This window comes from Equus asinus, chromosome 2 (genome assembly GCF_041296235.1).
Source record: "Equus asinus isolate D_3611 breed Donkey chromosome 2, EquAss-T2T_v2, whole genome shotgun sequence".
Taxonomy (NCBI): domain Eukaryota; kingdom Metazoa; phylum Chordata; class Mammalia; order Perissodactyla; family Equidae; genus Equus; species Equus asinus.
Genome location: NC_091791.1, coordinates 122,046,807 through 122,068,357, shown reverse-complemented (window position 1 = coordinate 122,068,357; position 21,551 = coordinate 122,046,807). Strand labels below are relative to the sequence as shown.

The 21,551-nt window shown below is 44.8% G+C and overlaps 1 protein-coding gene across 1 annotated transcript in view; it reads left to right on the top strand.

The window, feature by feature from the left end:
• The first annotated feature begins 14,189 nt into the window (after positions 1–14,189).
• MINAR1 (membrane integral NOTCH2 associated receptor 1) overlaps positions 14,190–21,551 on the top strand; it is a 48,413-nt gene continuing 41,051 nt past the window's right edge. The window contains exon 1 of the mRNA XM_070504371.1: positions 14,190–14,299. The gene's annotated coding sequence lies outside the window, so the exon portion shown is untranslated. The remainder of the gene's footprint in view (positions 14,300–21,551) is intronic.

Sequence of the window (21,551 nt, the reverse complement as noted above, 5' to 3'; positions counted from 1 at the left end):
ATATAGAAAACCCTGAAGAATCCATCAGAACACTATTAGAAATAATCAACAACTACAGCAAAGTTTCAGGGTACAAAATCAATTTAAAAAAATCATGGCATTCCTATACACTAACAATGAACTAGCAGAAAGAGAAATGAAGAATACGATCGCATTTATAATCACAAAAAAAAGAATAAAATACCTAGGAATAAACTTAACCAAAGAGATGAAAGACCTGTACACTGAAAACTATAAGACATTATTGAAAGAAATTGAAGAGGACATACAGAAATGGAAAGATATTCCATGTTCATGGGTTGGAAGAATACAATAGTTAAAATGTCCATACTACCCAAAGCACTCTACAGATTCATGGCAATCCCAATCAGAATCCCAATGACATTCTTCACAGAAATAGAACAAAGAATCCTAAAATTTATATGGAACAACAAAAGACCCAAAATAGCCAAAGCAGTCCTGAGGAAAAATAACAAAGCTGGAGGCATCACAATCCCTGACTTCAAAACATACTACAAAGCTATAGTAATCAAAACAGCATGATACTGGCACCAAAACAGACAAACAGATCAATGGATCAGAATTGAAAGGCCAGAAATAAAACCACACATCTATGGACAGTTAATCTTTGACAAAAGAGCCAAGAACATACAATGGAAAAGGAAAGTCTCTTCAATAAATGGTGCTCGGAAAACTGGACAGCCACATACAAAAGAATGAAAGTAGACCATTATCTTGCACCATAGACAAAAATTAACTCAAAATGGATTAAAGGCTGGCATGTAAGACCTGAAACTATAAAATTCCTAGAAGAAAACATAGGCAGTACACTCTTTGACATTGATATTAACAACATCTCTTTGAATACCATGTCTACTTGGGCAAGGGAAACAAAAGAAAAAGTTAACAAATGGGACTACATCAGACTAAAGAGCTTCTGCAAAGCAAAGGAAACCATGAACAAAATGGAAAGACAACATACCAACCGGGAGGAAATATTCACAAATCATTTATCAGACAAGGGGTGATCACCAAAATATATAAAGAACTCATACAACTCAAGAAAAACCCCCAAATAACCCAATCAAAAAATAGGCAGAGGAAATGAACAGATATTTTTCCAAGGAAGATATACAGATGGCAAACAGACACATGAAAAGATGCTCAACATCACTAATTATTACGGAGATGTAAATAAAAACTACAATGAGATATCACCTTACACAGCTCAGAGTGGCTGTAATTACCAAGACAAAAACCAATAAATGTTGGAGAGGATGTGGAGAAAAGGGAACCCTCATCCACTGCTGGTGGGGATGCAAACTGGTGCAGCCACTATGGAGATCAGTATGGAGATTTCTCAGAAAATTAAAAATAGAAATACTATATGATCCAGCTATCCCACTACTGGGTATCTATCCAAAGAACCTCAAATCAATGATCCAAAGAGATTTATGCACTCCTATGTTCATTGCAGCACAATTCACAATAGCCTGGATGTGGAAACAACCCAAGTGCCCTTCTACAGATGAATGGATAAAGAAGATGTGGTATATATATACAATGGAATACTACTCAGCCATAAAAAAGGATAAAATTGTCCCATTTGCAACAACATGGATGGACCCAGAGGGTGTGATATTAAGTGAAATAAGCCAGAGACAGAAAGACAATTACTGCATGATTTCACTCATATGTGGAAGATAACAAATACATGGATAAAGAGAACAGATTAGTGGTTACCAGAGCGTAAGGGGGTTGGGAGTTGGGCAAAAGGGACAAAGGGGCACATATGTATGGTGATGGATAAAAATTAGACTACTAGGGGTGAGCACGATGAAGTGTATTCAGGAATTGATAAACAATAATGTACACTAGAAATTAAACAATGTTATAAATCATTATAATCCCAATAAAATTACTTAAAAAATAGAACTCAAAATAAAGCCTGTTTTATTTGTGCATTTCACATATCCTCATTCCTGTAGATAATACAAATATAAGTAAATAAATAAACACAAAAGAAAAAAAACAAAACGCCAAGCTGTGAGCTTCCTGTGGCATCTTCTCTTACCAATATCCTGGGTGTTTGGAGCCTGGGTTGGTCCTTCTCATCTGAGGATAAGCTGGCTGGTAGGTGAGCACCACGCAACTAACCTTCTGTGGGCCAGCTGCATTACAGGGCTAGGAGTGAACAACTTTAGAAACAGGCATTTGGAGTCTCGACTGGCAGTCACTTAAGTACTTGGATTCACCAGAGACTTCTAAAGTGGAATAATGCATTCACCATGTTGAATGAAATAGTGTCGATAATAATACTGAAATGGTACCCTACCTTTGTATTGTGCTATACGGTTTTAATATTTAATTTCCTCATTTTATGTTCCTAATCACCCTCTGATGCAGGCAGAGGTTGGCTGTCATTGCGTTGGCCCCTTAACCATCCCTTTAACCAACTATGGTTGCCACACACAGACAAAAAGGCAAAGAGGCAAAGCTACCCCGGACAACACTGCCTCTTCTGGAAATCACCCCAACCAGTCCTTTAACCGGCTGCTGTTGCTCTGGGCTCCCAGCTCCAAACTCTAGTTTTAGAATCTGTCTTCGGCTCCCTCAATTTTAACAGACTAACATACTCGCTTGTTTGTGATATTGGACCAGGTTTTACAGTGGCTCTGAGCTTTGTTTATTCCCTAATTTTAGCAATTTAGTTAGGGGTCCCCATCTGCCCCACAGTAGGGCTGGGTATTTTATTGAGCAGTGATTCTCAAACCATCTGATGTAAAAGACTGGCTGTTGTTCTTTGGTTTTTAATTTCCACTTGCTCAATGCTTTCATACATTAAAATAAAAATAAATTACTGGACAAAAGTAAAGAAGACACATGAAAATATAAGCCTAATTTATTTAGCATCATTAAATTCAACAGCCATAAAGTTACTCTGTCAAATAGCTATTGAAGTTTCTAGATGCTTTCTCCAATTTATGTATTTACACTGTTGTGGGTGGGTAGCTGTGCGTGAGCACCATATTTTGGAGCCGGAGGACCATATTTTGAGCAGCAATGTGTTGGAGGGTGCGGTGACCCGCCTGAGGAACGGTGGCTTTGAGCCGCTGAGGAAGGACTCAAAGCCAGGTCTTCTCACTCCACGTCCAGAAAGGCTTCTGCTCCCTCTGCAGCTTGCTGCTGCAGCCACCTAAAAACTGTGTCTCCCCCTTCAGCCATGGCCAGAAGGTGGTCCCTGAGGCGGGCAGCAGTCCTCCAGACACAGTAGTCAAGGAGCTCTTGGACTTGAAGTTCTTGGGGAAAGGGAGGATGAGGTCATTGCCCCTGCTGCTCTTGGAATGGGCTCTGAACAAGCGCGGTACAGAATCCATCTTTGACCAAACAAGGAAAAAATGAATGGGAGAGGGCTTCCACATGTGGTGAAAGGCATATGTGGGTGGGTGAAGGCAGACCCCGAGAGGGGACTCATGCCCTTAAAAATCCCAGGCAAAGCTGACAAAGCCAGCATTTCTCCAAGGAAGACAACACATCATGAGGCAAAAAAAAAAAAACACACAACAAAACAACAACAACAACAAAAACCCCACAAACCCTCCTTTCTTTGGAACAAAGGGAAAGTGGGTAGGCTGGTGGTGAGAATGTCCCTGAACCCAGTTTGACATGGAGAGAAACAGTGGAATTTTGGGCGAATGAGGACACGTGGTATGTGCCATAAGCAGCCTATGTTGAGGCAGGACTCACAGTGGGCAGCCCTGCAGGAGCTGATCTCTGCGAAGGGAAGGAGGTGAGTGAAAGCTAAAACCACCTCCTGCTCTCTCAGCATCTTAACTCATACAACTGTGTGAACCGGGAAGGGATCTGCTAACCTCCAACAAGGCTATGGACTCCATCCCCAAAGTGCCAGAGAACAACGTTTCTCAAAGTGTTAATTCTCACCTGTTCACAATCAGGAAGCATCACCTTGAAACATCCCTTCCCAGTAAAAGTCTTCAAATATTCAAAGACACATTTCACTCAGAAATGAGTAACAACCAAAGAACCTGCACAGAAACTGTACTTGGATAAGAAAGAGAGGAATAGAGAAGAAGAAACAAATAGGAAATGAAGAACACTCACCAGAAAAATATTGCCCCCAAATTGTGCCAAGTATATGTCATGGTTCCAAAAAACATAATGAAGCAACCACTTGTACATAACTAAAGCTCAACGTTTAGATCTGAGAACATGAGGGAAATGTTGCCTGACAACAGAAGAAGATGAAACCACAGCTGGTAGAATGCAGGAATGGCATGTGTGAGAAAACAAGGCCATTACAGGACTGAGGCCAAACTGGAGGCAAATGAAGGAGAATAAACTGCTAACCGGACAGAAGGGACTCAGAAGCAGGGCTGAAGGAAGTGAAAAGAAAAGAATGGAAAAGGACAAAGTTGAAAAGTATTAGAGAAAAAACAAATGAAAAAGAAGGCGACAAGGGAAATCCAATGTACACAATTCACATCAGTGTTACTGAAGAAGAGAATAGAATAACAGTATAGAAAAAATATTTCAAGATCTAAATTATGAAAACTTTCCAGAAATAAAAGAAGATTTGAACTTATAGACTGAGAGTATACATTGAATTTCCGGACCAATTTGTAGAATTATTAGCAACAAATACAGCCTACTAAAATTGATGGAGTGAACAAGTGCAGAAAAAGAAAGAATCCTTTGAGCAGCCAGGCAAAAAGATCAAATCATTTATGAAGAGAAAAAATACCCAGCTGCTCTGACTTCTTCAAGAAAATAGCCATTCTAATAGATAGTAAAGCAATGCCAATGAGACACTCCAACGGAGAAAACAGGTCTGGGAGTTCCTAGGCAATGCTTTAAGTTACTGCTAAAGTCTAAAAGCAAGAGGGAAATATTTTAATACGTAAAAATACAGGGTGTGTGGTTTCCATGAAGCATTCTTAAGGAAACTACTAGAAAAAGAAGTTCAGCTAAACAAGAGGTGAATAGAGTCACTATCACCAAAAAAGACTGGCAAAAGTAATCAGTTTGCTTAACTGTAGGATTAAGACTAAAATAAAGAGAGGGATTATGGTTACAGAAAAAAATGCAAATGTAATAAATCCTGATGATACATATATTTCTAATAAGATTTGGGAATAGGAGACAGGGTAAATGATATAACTTAAAGCTGATAAATCAAGTGATGGAGATATATTCAGAAACATAAAGGTAAGCAACATAAGAACCTACTATTTGGTAGAGACAGAGAGTGCATAGGGAGGATTGTAATCACAGTAATGTGGTGATAGTTAATGACTGCTGTCCAAAGAAACAGAGGATTAAGTGCATTACATACATTTATATTTATAAAGGTAGTCAGTAAAAAAACCCACAATTTAAAAAAATAATTGAAATCTCTTCTCCCCAAAGGCAAAGAAAATACAGGCACGTAGTAAAAGAAAATGTAAGAATGGGAAGCATAACAAAAAATATGACAACTGAATTAAAACTAAAACTTAAGTCTTGTCAATCTGAGTAGCATACACTCACTGGTTAAAGGTTGGATTGCCATGCAAAATCCAAACACTGACTCTCCAGGAGACGCTCAGAAACACTCCTAAAACAACATGACTTTGAAAGTTGGAAATTAAAGACTGGACAAAGGTATTGTGGGAAAATGGAAACAAAAAGAAAGCAGAGGCTGCGATCTTAATTACCAACCAGGTCGAATAACACCACACCAGGCAACCCACAGTGAAGGTGTAAAACTGGATGTGTGTGCACCAAATAACACGGGCTCGACATTCATGACCCAAAAACTATGGGAATTGAAAGGGGAGATAGACAAAAACATGCTATTACTAAGAAAGCTGACTTCAGTCCCTGTGAGAGCAAGGGAGCAAAAAGAAACAGTTCTAGAAGATCTAAAGAAGATATTGAAAAGGTAAATAAATTGATATGTGTTGAACTCTGTGTTCGGCAAACAGAAATTCAAAAAATCTGACCATAAATCAGGGCATGAAGGAAATGCCAAATTGTCTAGAAAACTGAAATCATGCAGATAACTCTTTCTGTTCTGTTGGGAGCATATATTGGTATAACCTCAACAGAGGGTAAATTTTTAATATTGATAAATTAAAATTGCATATATCCTCTGATTCATCAGTTCTGCTTTTAAGGATTTATCCTATAGAAGTTTACTCTCAAATGTGTAAAATAATGTGTACAAGTATATTAATTGAATCAATGTTTATAATAGCAAAAATTTGGAAATTATCTACATATCCATTCATGGAGATTCATTAAATAAATTATGGTAATCTGTACAATGGAATATTATGCAACCATAAAAAGAATCAAGCAACTACATGCGAATCTACATATATCTCAAAATAGAAAGTTTAAAAAAAGAATGTCAGTCTTATAAATACTGATATGGAGTTACCTTCAAAAAAATTATGGAGAAAAAATTAATTTGTAAAATAATGTGTATAGAATGTTGCCATTGTATAAAAATATAAAAAATGAGGCTAACCTACTTGTATTTTCTTAGTCTATCTCTGGGGGGACATGTAAGAAACTGGCAGGTAGTTGTCTCTAGATAGGGTAACTGGTTGGTATCTTTTGAATAGTGTAAAATTTTGTACTGTTGTATGTATTACTTATTCAAAACAATAAACTAAGCAATTTATTTAATGATAAACACAGTGACATTCCCATGATTCCTGGATGGCCTTGTCTCCTCGGTGTTTCCATGTCATTCTTCCTCACTGAGCACCCTGAGTTGTAAGGACTTTCTTGACATCTGCCTTTCTCAGTGGATAGTGAGACTTTTGGGACCATGTGTCATTCATCTCAGTATAGTATAAAGATTCAAAACAGGTTCTGGAGCCAGACTTCCTAGACTCAAGTTCCTGCTCCAGCTCTTCCTAGCTATGTGACCTTAGGGAAGTAGCTGACTCTCTCGGCACCTCAATTTCCCATCTGTAAAATGGGAATAATAGCATTACCTGCCCTATGAGATTTTTGTAAGGATTAAATAAGACAAGTCTCAGGACAGATTCCTGGTATGTAATAAATTTTAAATAATTGTTAGCTCTTGATGACATCTCTGCCTTCAGGTGCAGCTAATAGGGGTCCTGGCAGATTGTGGCACTCGGCATTTTCACAGAATAAATAGATGCATACCTCCCTGGGATCCAGTGCTAACAAAGCTGTCTTTCTCCTGTGTAACTGGTAGATAATTCTGGATGATTCAAGTTGTCCAGTAACCCCACATCCCTGACACGATAAAGGAGATGGTTATTTCAGTAGAAACCTGGAGGCATGCCTATTTGTGTCAACCCTAAAAATATTTTTGTTTATCTCAGGGATCCAGATAACTTTAGGGAAATAATGGGATCTCAGATTGAGGCTTAGTTACCAGTCTTTCAGATGGAGAGCCCAGCCTTTATCTGATCACAAAATAGCACCTGAAGCACCAGCAATCCAGGCACAGAGTAAATGGATTTTTCTTAATATCTGTCTCCATGAAGTTTCTCTCCATTGAACTCTCCTTGGTCAGGCAATATTATTTAGGTATGCCAAGTTGAGATCCAATTTCTTTTTGAAGGTCAGTCTAGTTGAGAAAATGTTAGATCAGCATTAGAAAATTTCTATTCTCTGAACAACCTTGGTGCAGTCATTTTATTCACAGCGCTGTGGCGTTGTTCTCTCGTCTGTTAAGTCATGATAGGAAAACAAACATATAAACCAAACCCATGCTCCCTGGCACCATGAGGGTATCGTGAGGTTAATGTCAAGCTTGGGCTGGGCACTGCCTAGATAAACGCCATGGAAATACAGAGATGATTCTACAAACGTGTGCTGAGCACGTACCATGTGCCAGGCCTTGCACTGGGGTCTGGAGACTTAGAAATGGATGAGATCATGCTAAGTAATGTTTGCAAGAACACCTAAGTCATTTGACAAATATTTACTGAGTCCCTACTGTGTTTCAAGCACTGTTTCAGTGCTTGGGATATATCAGTTGTCACAATCTACAAAAACTCATCCTTCTGCTTTCCAAGTCACTCGGATCCTGTTGGATACTTGGGCACTACTGAGAAGAAATAGAAGGAAGGAATATACTTCTCTTGGGAGCTCATGTCTCAACTTTCATCTTCTAACACAAGCACTAACATTTATGGATTATATAAACATCATTGTGTAATTATGGTCTCAAAAAGGAATCGTGGTTTTTCTGTAACAAAGGGTATGGGCGTTATCCCATTTGGATGCCGCGAATCAACAGGCAATTAGGATGGACTGTGTCTCCCAAACTTATTGAGGCCTGAAACTTATTGATTTCCCCACTCGCCCTTGTTCCAGGACAGCACGTCTCACTCCTCTCCCACTTCACACAAGGAAATTAAAGAACTCAAACTGTGGACAAAACTCCTTTCCCCTTCCCACTATCTTCTTCCACTTCTCTCCACTATCTTATTCTTCTTGTCCCTTCTTCATGGCAGCTCATCCCTGAAGCCTAATTCAATGGGAGGTGAAAGCTAGCAACTAGGATGTTGTTTTGAGACTCTCCTCCATGCATCCCAGAATCCCTGAATATCAGAGTGACAAAGATCTCTAGGGATGCTGTGATGCAAACTCGTCACTCAGCAGGTGAGGAAACAGAGGCCTAGAGAGTGCAGTGCCTTGCCCAAGTGATACAGCCAAAGAGGAGATAGCTGGGACTGGAAGCCAAGCTGCCTGCCTCCTTGGTCCATGCATCAACCTGCAGTTCACGCGTTGTCCAACATGGCCTTGAATCCTGCAACAGGAAGTGCTTGTTGCCTGGTGAGTTCAGCTCCAGTGTGGCTGACACTCTGAGCTAGATCTCAATGTGGTTTCCTGTCTGGGATTTCCAGGGCATGAGAATTTCCAAGAGTGGAAGGACAAAGGCTCATTGCCAGTCAGGACCCTGGATTGCCAACATCAGACCTTGACTCTGGTCTATGTGGGCAGGAAAGGAATTTATTGGAAGGACTTCAGGATCTGACTTAATCAGTGGGAAGGCCAGAGAATTAGGTTTGGAAAACACACTGCAGGAAATTGGGAGTGCAGTGGGGCTGGAATCACAGCCAAGGTCTTGCCACAGGAAGGGTCTTTTTAGGGCTCTGCTGTTCCCATTACGAGACCCGAGCCATTGCATCCCAGTTGCCACTGCTACTAGTGGCGGAACAATTTCTGAACTGTCACCAGATTCTTTTGCACCATCAATGGCTTTGGATTCATGGCATCAGGGAAGAACATCAGGTTGGCCAAACTTGGGCTATATGACCACACCCTATCTGCCAGGGTTTGGGAGAAGGGGAATATTGAAGTTTCACAGTGGCAACTTGCTCCAAAATAAGAAGAGAATTCAGAATCTAGGCAGCCAAAAAAATAACAAATATCCTCTGTACCTGCCAAACATACCACCCCAGCAGCCTCTGCTTGGAAAAGGCCACTTACAAAGCAGAAGAGTGGAACCCAGAGGTTCATACTCGACTCAGGGTATGTCCAGCCCGGGGCCCAGCCTTCTGGAGGTGGTCATGGGTGCTCCTAGACTCATCTTGGTCTGCAGAGGCCCCTAGTCTCTGGTCTGACTCAGGGAAGCTCCCAAGCAGCATGGGGGTGCTCTGAGTGCCACTCCTTGGCAGCCTTTCAGGAAATTTGGGCAGTTGCCCATTGTGAACATTGGGCTAGGATTCACAAGACCTCAGTTCTAGTTTCAGATCTGTTCCTAATTCACAGCATGGCTTAGAAGTTGACAGCTTCTTCTGGGCCTCATTTTCCTGATTGGCAATCTGCTGACACCAATCTCTATCCAAGTAACTCACAGCCAAGTAATTAGGGTTGGGGAGCAGCTCTATACATCACCTCATCCCACATTTGTGTCTCATAAGCCTGTTACTGTACCTGAAATTCCTGCCACTGGTGAAATTTCTCTGGGAACAGATATGATATCCAAAAGGCTATCTTTGGGAGGTAAAGTAGAGGGTAGCGACTACTGTTCTCCCACAGTTTAAAAACCAGTGTCTGAAATGATCTCTGAGAGTCATTTCTGCTTAATATATACCCTTTCAAGTCCCTAGATATGATATAAGACAAGTGAGGTTTAACAGGATGGGATCCAGAAAGCCCCAGGCTCAGGTGAGGCCTGTTGAGTGTTATACTGGCAGGTGACAGGGGTGAAATACAGAGGAACTAGAAAGAGGCAGAATTCTTGGACTGCTCAGGGGAGAATCAGAGAGTGAGCTGCTGAGCAGCAGTCATGGGGCACCCATACCAGTGAAACGATTTTTTTTACTATGCTGCTTGCCATTTGTCAAGCCAGGAAAGCAGCATCTCCTCTCCGGATCTAAAGGAGATCACAGCTCAGCCTTTCAGCCTAGAGGAGGAACAGTTTTCCTGTGCCTCAATTCCTTGTTCATTGGTACAATCAAACTTCTATCTGGATGCCCAAGACGTAAGTCCTCCCTCTCTCTCCCTCCCTCCTCCCCGCCTATCTCCCCTCTCTCTCTTTCTTTTCTTCTCCTGCCATCTTAAGAGCCAACAATATTTGCTGAGTGACTATTATGAGACTCACTTTTTGCATTTATTCAGTCTTCCAAACAACCCTATGAAGCTTCCTATTCTACTTCTAGAGATGATGAAACTGGAGCTCAGAAGAGGTTAAGAAGTTGTCTCAAGTCTACCTACATATATAGTCAGTAGGAGCTGGAGAAAAAAATCTTTGTCTAATGATACTATATCCTGTACCTGTTTCTAACACTTCAATTTATCTAAAATGTGCCCAAAGGAGATCTAATTAAGATGGACCAAAAGTATTAATGTGTGAACACTCACAGCCGACCCCCAGCTCTATCACTAAAAAGAATTCTGATTTTGACCACAATTTTCCCCTTCCCCCCTCTAGAGAGAGGAGAGTAAGTATGTAAATCTACGTAATAAAGAAGAGTAGAGGGGGGAAGGGAGGGAGAGAAACAGAAAGATGTGTGCCACGTATTTAGAGAGCATTTGGGGGATATTGGAGAGAAAGAGGCTCTGAAATAGCTGAGGTAAGAAGGAACTATAGAAGATAGAGAGAGGAAGATGTTAGTCCCTGAGAAACTCAAATAAAGGCTATGACTAACGATAAATTTCTTCTGGCTGCTGGACTATATTTAATTGGACACTTTATTGAGACTGGATCACATGAATCCTCATAGATTTATTAGGGCTTCATAATCAAGCTCAGATTCTGTATGTTGGAAATCAACCATATTTCTCCGCCCAAATGTTAAATTTAAGTAGAATCCAAAAGTTCAAGTGTTAAAGAAATATAAACAGGTCAAGTAATCTGTCCATGTTCACATGGGGAGTTTATATCGTTTAACAGATGTCTGCAATCAGATCTTCAGATTCCAAATTCAGGGCTGTTTCCCTTCTACCTTATTTCCACATCTTTACCAATGATACTATGAAGTGAAATGTGTCGATCTGTGGGGGACACCATAGGAAAAGTGGAGGCTGGATGGTTACTGGGTGCTGAGTTCACTCCTGTCTTTGTGGTCTGGTGCCCAGTCCCCATCTGGTCCTCTGTCTCCTTCTGTTTCCCAGACTAAAAAAAAATTTTTTAAATCTTTACTTATCCTAGGAGTACAATTCCATGAACTTGCATTATTTTTTTCCAACCTTTATGCTTTGGGTTCATAGATAAATGGTGAATATATTTGGTATCCTTCTAGCACAGTGAATGATGCAGAGAAATGATCTTCACTCTGGCCCAGGTGGGCAAGATGGGGTGGGTACACAAGTCCATTTGGTGTGCAGAAACATAAAGGGAGTCACAGAATTCCAGCCTCTTCCCAGACAGCCCAGTGAGGGAGAGCTGGCTGAGGTGTTATCATAGCTGTGCCTTCCTAGGGAGGGGTAAGGAGCCAAACAGAAAGCCAGAGGAATACTTCCCAAGGCTTGAATGGGGGGCTTCCAGGACGAGAAAGGGCATCCAACTGAATCCCCTGGAACTATAAACACCACTAGCCAAATTCTGACTAGAATAGAGTCAGATTTTAGGGTCAGAGATCTACACTCTGCATGTTCATTTTATGCTGTTTTAAATTTTAAATGTTGGTTTCCAAAGTAGTTTTTCAAAAAAGAAATTAAATAAACCTCTAGCCTGCCTCAACTGAACTAAAGGAGAAAAAGTCAATTTTTGCCCATTCTTAGCTTTAGGAAGCTCTGTTTTTCCCTCCTAGAACTTGGTCTCTGTGGTGGTATTTCATGAAGAAGTAAGAGAAAGAACAGGAAAGGAAACTTAGAGCAAGTGAAAAGGCAGATAGTGCACAGCTTCCATGGTAAGTGGTTCACACAGGTCGACCCCTCTCATTTTGGGGAGAAATCCTCTGACCTCAAAGGGCAGACTCCGAGAGTCTCTGGAGCTCTGGCTGTGGCCAGACTCCTCGACCGACACCCTTTATTCCTTGGGCTTACACCTCTCTTTGTCACAAACAATATTAGGACAAAAGACAGAGGCAGTACTGTTTAGGAATCTCAAATCCCTGGGGAAGGTAAAATGAAACGAACAAACCTGACTCCCACCTTACCCTGTCGAATCCTTTTGCCCTCTCCATAGAAGAGATTTGAACTCGCCTCACGATAAGGTACTAAAGGTAAATGAATTTAGAAACTCGGGCAGAGGGGAGCTCTGGGAAAACCAAGTTGTCAACACTTATCACCCTGATCAGGCAGTGTTTCAAGTATCCATTTATGAGCGGGTTCACTTTTAGAGAGTTGTTGCCAGCCACATCCAGGCAGCGCATGGCGGCAGGCTGAGACTGGGACCTGCGTTCCCAGGGGCCGGCGCTGACACCACAGGTAGCAAACGCCAGAGCCGGCATCTTGGCTGCGCTCCGGGAAAAGCCAGCGACCACGGCCCAGGGAGAGAGTTCTGTCCTCACAGAGGTACGCTCCTTGGCAATTCTGTTTCGCGACTCGGTGGGGGGCTTTGCTTTCCTTTTGAAGTGGGATCCCAAGGGTCTGAAACATGACTCTTTTTGCGCTCTTCTTGACGAGGGGACCCAAAATGCTGTTAATATGAGCTTCCTCGCAGCCGCGGGGACAGGGTCTACATAGATGGTTACACCAGAGGCAGCCCCACTGCAGCGCACAGGCTGACTTACGAAAGGCCTCCAGTTCTGATCCACGTATCCAATTTTACTTTTGGAAACCTACCTCAGTTGCATTGGGCTCGAGGAGTGTGTAAATATACGTGCGTGTGTGTGTGTGTGTATTTGTGCGTTTTGGGGGATGGGGTGGTCATGTGACCTTCAGTCTCCAACCTGGGTACCACTTAAGCCAAGACTAGCCAAGAGGGAAAATCAGTGAGCGAAGTGACCACTTTGCCCTGGCCTTGCAAAGGACTGCGGAGTGGGAGGCCCGGGAAGGGTGAGCAGAGTGCACCCGGGGAAGAGGAGAGGCGAGAACCGTTCGCTTCTGCTCGGCCACTGGGGGCCGCAGTCACCTTCAGCATAGGGGAGTGGGAAGACGCGAGCCCCGCTGGCGACTCTGGCCGCCAGTCTCCCTCCAGCGCGCAGCCTCCGCTCGCTCTCCCCGAGCCGGGCAGCCGCAACCCAGAACCGAGCCGACGTCGCCTTCTCATAGCTCTGGCGGCGCTCCCACTCCTGCTCCCCTCCGCTGCAGCCTCCAGCCGGACACCCCCTTGGCGCGTCCGCCGCGCGCCTCGCCGGGCCCGCCCACTCTGTCCCCCAGGGTGCGCGCAGTCACTGCCCGTGCGCTCTGCCTACCTGCGCGCTGCGGGCGGGCGATGATGGAGAAGCCGAGCCCGGCTCTCTGCCGCCGGCTTCCCTGCCCGCGCTGCTCACTGCCTCCAAGCCCGTGACGTGGAGGCGCCGGCCGAGACACAAAGACCGAGGCTGGGGCCGCCCGGGGGCTGAGGCCGCGTCCTGGGGCCGCTGCGAGCCCAAGCGCCATGCGAGTCTGTACTGGCTGCCCGCTGCCGGGGAGGAGCCCGAGCGCCCGCCTCAGCCGCCGTGCGCCAGCCCCCGCGCGTGCTGCAGCCCATTGGGCGCCCCGCAGGTGAGGACAGACCCCGACCCGGGGCGGCAGAAGCTGCAGCCGCCCCAGACCCGGGGTGCAGCCCCGGGCGCGGAAGCCGAGCTGCCCGGGACGGGGGGACGGCTGGGCTCTGCAGCCTTCGCGAGGCGCGGCATTGGAGGCAGTGCGGACCACGGCGGGAAAAGAAGCAGGAGACGGTGGGCCCTCCGCCGGAGGAACCTCGGAGGTAACTTCGGTGGGCCCGGGGCGGGTGGGGGCTGCGAGCGCACGTGTGCGTGTGTCCCAGTGAGAGGTGTGTTCGCCGTGTGCCCGCGGCTCGGTGCACACGCGAGCGCGGTGTGAAGTCCAAGGCTGCGGGCGCGCCTCCCCGCCTCCCCGCCTCCCCGCCTCCTCTCGGCTTCCGAGCGCTGCAGGCCGCCAGGGCGCGGAGGGGCTTGCCGCTGCGCTCTGGGCTGTGATGGAAAAGGTGTGTGTGAGGTGCTGGGCTTGACCAAAGCTGGTGGAGAGGTCAGGGATTCGGGAAGAGAAACAACGGGAAAAGACGATGCAGTTTGGGAGACAAGTTTTCGTGGCTGAAAATTCGCTTCTCTGAAACGGTATTTTGAGGGTTAAATATGTGTGCAAAAGCCTGACACATCAGAGGCGCAAAGGAAGACAGAAAGCTGGACAAACCCTATATGGGCCGACCAGTGCAGCCAGTTCTTAAATTGAGATTTCCAGTCATGTTGGCGTGCAATGGGATCTTCGTTCTTCCTGAGGAGATGAGGAGTTCAGCTTCACCTGCCAGAAAACACAGAAGCCAGGTCTGGGGTGCGGAGCATGTGCACTTACGTGCTATGTAACTCATGCATATGCAGCATCCCCTACCTGCTCCACCGTCCCTCCTAAAGCCAGTATTCCAAGTATTCCTCAGGGCTACCAAATCCAGCCCGAGTACTCATTTGTCTGCTCTCTGGGAGTGCCGGGAGCTTCCGGCGGCGTTTGAGTAGCTCCGCTGTAGTACCGCTCAATCAGCATTGTTTTGCTGGGAGATTGTAGCTGTGTTAAACTGTTGTCTACACGTTTGGTGAAGACCTATGGAGAGGGGAAAAATTCAGAGTCTCTGTTACAAACAATAGAGGTCTATCTTAAAGGCTTCAAATCCATTTCTCTTGTGAATGGGGTGGTTTAATGAGGGAGATGGCCGCGTCCATGCTACCGCCCACATGGCTGTGACTGGGAGCTTCATTGCTGGGCTCTGCTGTGATTTTATGCGTGACATGAAGAGTTACCAGGAGGAGTCTGGCAGTAGCTTATGGGGCCAGTTATGCACCCCTTCCTCCAACAAACGAGCTGCCACCACCACCCCTCTGGGATGGAGAGGGTCAGTGCATCCTTCCCATTTCTGTGACCACCACCATCAGTGGGGCCTGCCCTGCAGGTGGAAGCCAACAGACGGCTGTGGCTGCAGGGTGGCTTTTGGAATGAGCTCTGGGCTACCAGCTCATTGACAACCTGGCAGCAGTATTTTGAGCACGTTCAAATAAGAGAAAGGAGTTAGAGAGAGTAGGGTGCCTGGTGCTCTCGGGAGAGTTGCACAACCCACTTTGATGGGCTTTCTTTTTGTGTATCAGAGGAAGATGAACCAGGGGAGGGAGGGGAGTCTGCAGAAAGAGCGAATTTAGTGATTTCCTCAGGTTACTGGAGCCTAGAGGGAAAACCTTAAATGTCTGGCTGGTAAAGTCTGATTTTTATTGTGTGTATCCGAAAGATTTGTATGGCTCTGGGACTACGTGAAAATAATTATCAGTTGTTGGGGAAAGAATCGATCAGACAGTTTCTTTGCATTTCTGATGCGTTTGGTGAGAGAGTGTTGTATAGCACTTAACACTTGGAAGACAGACAAAGATTTCTTTGTTGGTGGTGTGTTCTTTTTGAATTTTACATATATAATGTCTTTTTTTACTGACCAATAGTAGAGGCAAAATTGTTGTGACTTCCCAGCTTCTAAAAGGCTTTGTGTTTATTACCTCTCTGATACTTCCTCTGAAACATCCATGCTTCTGTAAGGTTGAGATGTCTGTCCTGTCTCTATCCACAGCACATGGAACTGGTTTGGGGGTTTTCTCACTTACGCTTCCCAAAATAAGCCCTTTCTCGAATCTTGACAAATGTAAAGCAGAAACGAGTGCTGCAGCTATGGCTTTGTCCCTGCTGGGCGGGGAGTTGATGCCCAGCTGAAGGAAGGGGAAGGCCCTGCTCTCTGCTCCAGCCAAGTGGTGACGTGTATTCTCAAACTAGCTGGGAAAAGGGTCTAGACTCCTCTGTGAATATGTTGCTGAAGCCCACTGATTAGCTTTTCCCACTGACATTTGGATCTTAGTTTTTGGAGCTTACCTGCAGGCTCGGTGTCAATTGAAAAAATAAAAAGAAAGAAAAGAGGGCAATGGAGTTTAGAGACAGGCAGAGAGGGTTGGTGGCCAGGCTCAGGTGTGTTTCTAATTCATTATGTGACCTTGGTAAGTTACTGAACTTTTCTGGATGTTTATTTTCGAATATATAAAATGAGAGAGCATCAGACCAGATCATAATTTTTTTCCTTCCTCTCTGTCTCTTTAAATTAAATCTCATATGAAAGTTAAGTATACGAAACAGATTAAATAGTGAGGAGGTTTCTTTTTTTTTAAAGGCTTTTTTTTTTAGGTGAGGAAGATTGGCCCCGAGCTAACATCTGTTACCAATCTTCCTCTTTTTTGTTTTCTTTCCCCAAAGCCCCAGTACATAGCTGTACATCCTAGTTGTAAGTCATACTACTTCTTCCATGTGGGACACCGCCACAGCATGGCCTGAGGAGTGGTGCTAGGTCCATGCCCAGGATCCGAACTGGTGAACCCTGGGCTGCCGAAGCAGAACACATGAACTTAATCGCTCTGCCATGGGGCCGGCCCTTCAGTATGATTTCTGCAGTACCTTTTTGGAACCCCTAACAGCTCCCCAGAACACAGTTTGAGAATCACTGGAAGGCTTCTCTCTAGAATATGACATATGCTCTCTTTGAGTGTTTGAAATGAAACATGTGATTACCTAGTTTTGTGTTGTGAATGTGTCATGTACCTTTCACTTGCATCTGCTCCTTCTTGAAGGCTAGCTAAATCCCTGCAACCTGAGCACCAGGAGGACCGTTGCCTTCTAGCCTTGAATCTTCTGAGCTAGCACAGTGCCTGGCACGTAAGTCTGTGCTTAGGAAATGCTTGCCGAATGAATGAGGAATGATGGGGGAGGAAAGGTATTGTGACTGAGCAAAGTCTGATGGATTGATCCACTATGGTGTAGTCTTAGCAGGGCAGGGACTTGGATTTATTTGTTGCTATATCTGCAGTGCCTAGAGCACGGCCTGGCACAGGCAGATTTTGGCTCATTGTAAGAAAACCTTTAAACTAGTTAAAGTTGTTGACTAAGAACTGATTGCTCCAAGAGGTAATAAGCAATATATGTGTGGTGGTTATTAATTCTGTTTGTAAAGATTCTGATTCTCTCTCCTTCTGAGCATGTGTAGAATTGCATTTCCTTGCTCACTTGAAATTAGGTGTGGCCAGGTGCCTTGCTTGGCTAGAGAAATGTGCATGGGAGCTTCAAGAGTTAGCAGGTGCCTCACCAGGTTTTTCCTTTTCCTCTGCTCCAGTGACAGTGAAAGTTCCAGAAGCTGGCTGCTCCCTCAGCCTGGGTCCTGGATTGAAGATGCAGTGAAGCAGAGCCCCTAGTTGACTCACACTGACATGTGTTGTGGATAGGAAAATAAACTATTGGTGTTTTAAGCCACTGGAATCTGGGGACTGTTTGTTGCTACAGCATAACCCAGCCTCTCCTGACAGATATAATATGTAAAGAGCTGAGGATCATGCTGGCTTTGGATCAGAGCACATCGGGATAGCAGTGTTAACCAGGAAGGCCAGCGGTTGCTGAGACAGGGCTTCATGGGGACCAGGACTTGAGTGTGGCACAGTGAGGCACGTGGTGGTCGTTTTTTCCTGGTTGAAGAGCTCCTTTGGTAATATACCCAGGTCAGTTTTTTAGAGAAGGACCCATGATAACCAAAAGCCTTGTGTCTATGCCATAAAATGCTGGTTTAATAGTTTAATGGGAAAAAAAGTTAAGATGATAAATGTGTTCACTGATCAGGGAGAAATGACCGTTAGAAGGCACATAACAAAAAGAAGTTGTTCGGAATTACAGCTAGAGGAGTTAGTGGAATGAGCTGAATGGCCAGTGTCGTATGGCTATGACATGCTGACGTATCCCTGTTTATCCAAGTTAGAGAACCACCTGCTGAATGGGCTACATGCATATGCATGTACCTCATTTAATGCCATTCTTAGCGCGTGATTTGTTGAATATGATTACTATATGATTTTTATGGTGCTCTGAGCGATTCTATGCCCTCAGCCAATGAGAGCTTTCATGACATCCTTTTCTGCTGGCTTAGCCTTCAAGAATAGCATATTGCAAAAGCTCTCAGCCAATGAGCCCTCTGCTGTCATCTCTGCCTTGAGTGTCTTTGTCAGTGTACCTTCCATTGGCTGTGCCCTGTCTTCTTGCCATTCCCTTTGTGTTCTGGTGAGCAGTTTTGACCTCCAATGGCTGATATGCAGTGATGACCACATTTCAGCCTCTGTGATAACACTTAGATATTGGGAAAGAAAAGTTTTATGAAGGATACTAAACACACAAGTTTTATGGTTACTTGAGGAGACTTGAATAAACAGCTGAGAAAACAAAAAAGGTCAACAGACCAATAAGGATTGATGGGAGTCCTGTGAGCACAAAGGGCTTTAGAACATCACGGAAGCCTAGGGGATTGACAAGGATTGTGAGAAGGCCAACCAAGAGAAACAAGGAATGGGAGCCTGTCTACAGAATTGAAGTTGAAGAAAATGGGTCATTTGTCAATGTGGGTGAAAGATGTGGAGTAGGCAGTGAGTGGGTGTGTGTAGTGAGTGGATGGGAGTGGGGGTGGGTAGTGAGTGAGTGGGGGTGGGGGTAGATAGTTAGTGGGTGTGGGTGGAGGTGGGTAAGAGTGGGAGTAGGGTAGATAGTGAGTTGGAGTGGGGGAAGTAAGTATGAGTGGAGTCATGATGGGTTGGAATGGGGGTGAGGTGGATAGTGAGTGGGGTGGGGAGGGAGTGGGTAGTGAGTGGGTGTGAGTGGGGGTAGTTAATAAATGGCTGTGGGGTAGGGGTGGGTAGTGAGTGCATGTGGGTAGTTGGCTGTGGGCTCTTCCTCTTTGGCCCCATTGCCATCAGAGCACTGACTGCAGGTGGTTTGCTGATCTGCCTCTCCCACTGAACTGTGAGCCCCTGGAAGAATGGTATGGTGTCATTCATCTTTTTGTCCTGGTGGTTATCACAGTGTCTGGCACAGGTTGGGCAGTCAGTGAAGGAGGGAATGAACAATGCACTGGCTGATTCAGAAGGCACTCTGCAGGGACCGGGGAGGCCTGACTCTGTAGCTGCCGCATGAAGGAAAAAAATTTAATGATTCAGTTCCTCATAACCTTGGTCTGTGTCAACAGTATGGCGTGGCCACTGAAAATATCCTTGGTGAAAGATGGCATCCAGAATGAGTGAAGAGACTTCTGTTCTTTTCGTACTTCCATATTAGGAGCCTTAACTCTAGATGCATCATGCTTCGTGAGCCAATTGGAAATTATTTAAAGAAGAACCATGAATCATTGGCACCAAGGTGTATCTAGTCCAGAATTACTAAGTAACTGTCAGTACATCAACCATACCAAAGCCTCTTGGGGATCTCTATAAATGCAGATTCCCAGGCCTTGCCCCAGATCTGCAGAGTCAGAATCGCTGGGCGTGAGGCCTGAGCCCTGGTTTGTCACCCACATCTACAAGTGCTGTTGTGAGTTGCCTGAAGAAGGGGAAGAGCTCAGGTTTGAGCTGACATTCCAAGTTAGATACCAGGTCTTGCAACCATGTCCCCATCAATAGGAAGGACGCAGGGAGCTGCAGCTGGGTCCTGGAGTGAGTGGTTGGAGGAACTAGGATCTAAGAGCTATCCTTAAACCCTGGATGAGCTGCCCTTTGCAAAGGGCTTCAACTTCTCTGTGTCCTGAGGGCAGGGCTAGGACTAGCTGGTGGAAGCACACTGTCTTGGGAATGTGGAAGAGGCTGCCTTGGGAGACTGTGATTGTTTCTGTCTCAGGACCATCATGCGCTGCAGGTATGGGTCAGCATTGCTGTGAGCTTCGAGATTGGGGAAAGGGACATGACAGTGTGGCTTCACCTGTTTCCAGGATTTTAGGATGTATTTGAGGCTTATAGTACAGGAGAGTCTTTATTAACATCACCAGTTATCATTCTCCTTGGCTGCCAGTCAGTAGAGGGTTCTAACTTCTAGGTTGGGCAAACTAGATCTTATTTATCAACTAGAGCAGAGCATCTGTCTTCTGAGAAGGACTGCAGACCTTCCAAGTATATCTACCTTAAATATGAGAAAGTGGAGAGGATGAGCTTTCCTTCCTTCTCTGTGTGCGTTAGTGGTCAGAGCTTCAGACCCTCTGGTAAAGGCCCCTCTATAGGTGGAATAATGGCCCCCAAAGGTCTGCTTGTCCTAATCCCCAGAACCTTACATGGTAGAAGAAACTTTGCAGATGTGATTAAGAATCTTGAGATGGGGGGATTGTGCTGGATTCTCTGGGTGGGCCCAGTGGAATCACCAGAGTCTATAAATGGGGAAGAAGAGGTGGAAGAGTTAGAGAGGGAGATGTGACCCCTGGAGTAGAGGTTGGAATGATGTAATTGCTGTCTTTAAAGATGGAAGAAGGGTTCTGAGTAAGGGAAAGCGGGCAGCCTTCAGTAGCTTGAAAATGCAAGGAAACAATCCTGCCCTAGAGCCCCCCGGAAGGAATGCAGCCCTGCTGACCACTTGATTTTAAACCCATTTTGGACTTCTGACCTCTAGAACTCTAAGATGCTGCATCTGTGTTGTTTAAACTGCTCTGTTTGGTACAGCAGCCATAAGAAACTAATCCAGCACAACCTCTGAGATGACCAGTAGTTGACACCTAAGGGTGGGAGGGCAAGAGAACTCTGCAGAACCAGAAGCATAACTTTGCCTGACTTCTTCTGGGGCAGTGGGCGGTCTGGAGAATCTGATGAGATCCTCACACTGGTCAGTGTTTCTTAAATCCTAAAACTCTACTCTCTCTAAACTGAACTTATGCAGCCCAAAGATTCCGTGGACCCCAGTTTGGGAAACACACAGTAGAAGTTCAACATTGTCCCCAAAGCACGTGTGGACACTGAAACCACATAGCCATACATAGTTATAAGGTGGCCACACACAGCATCTACAATACGCATTTAGATTTATCACTGAAATGAAAGCAAACTGTTAAAACAATTTAAGACAAGGTAGAAAAATGGCATACCTCTGAGAATATATGCAAGGAGAATCAGAAAAACTTTCCTAAATGAAAAATGAGCCAG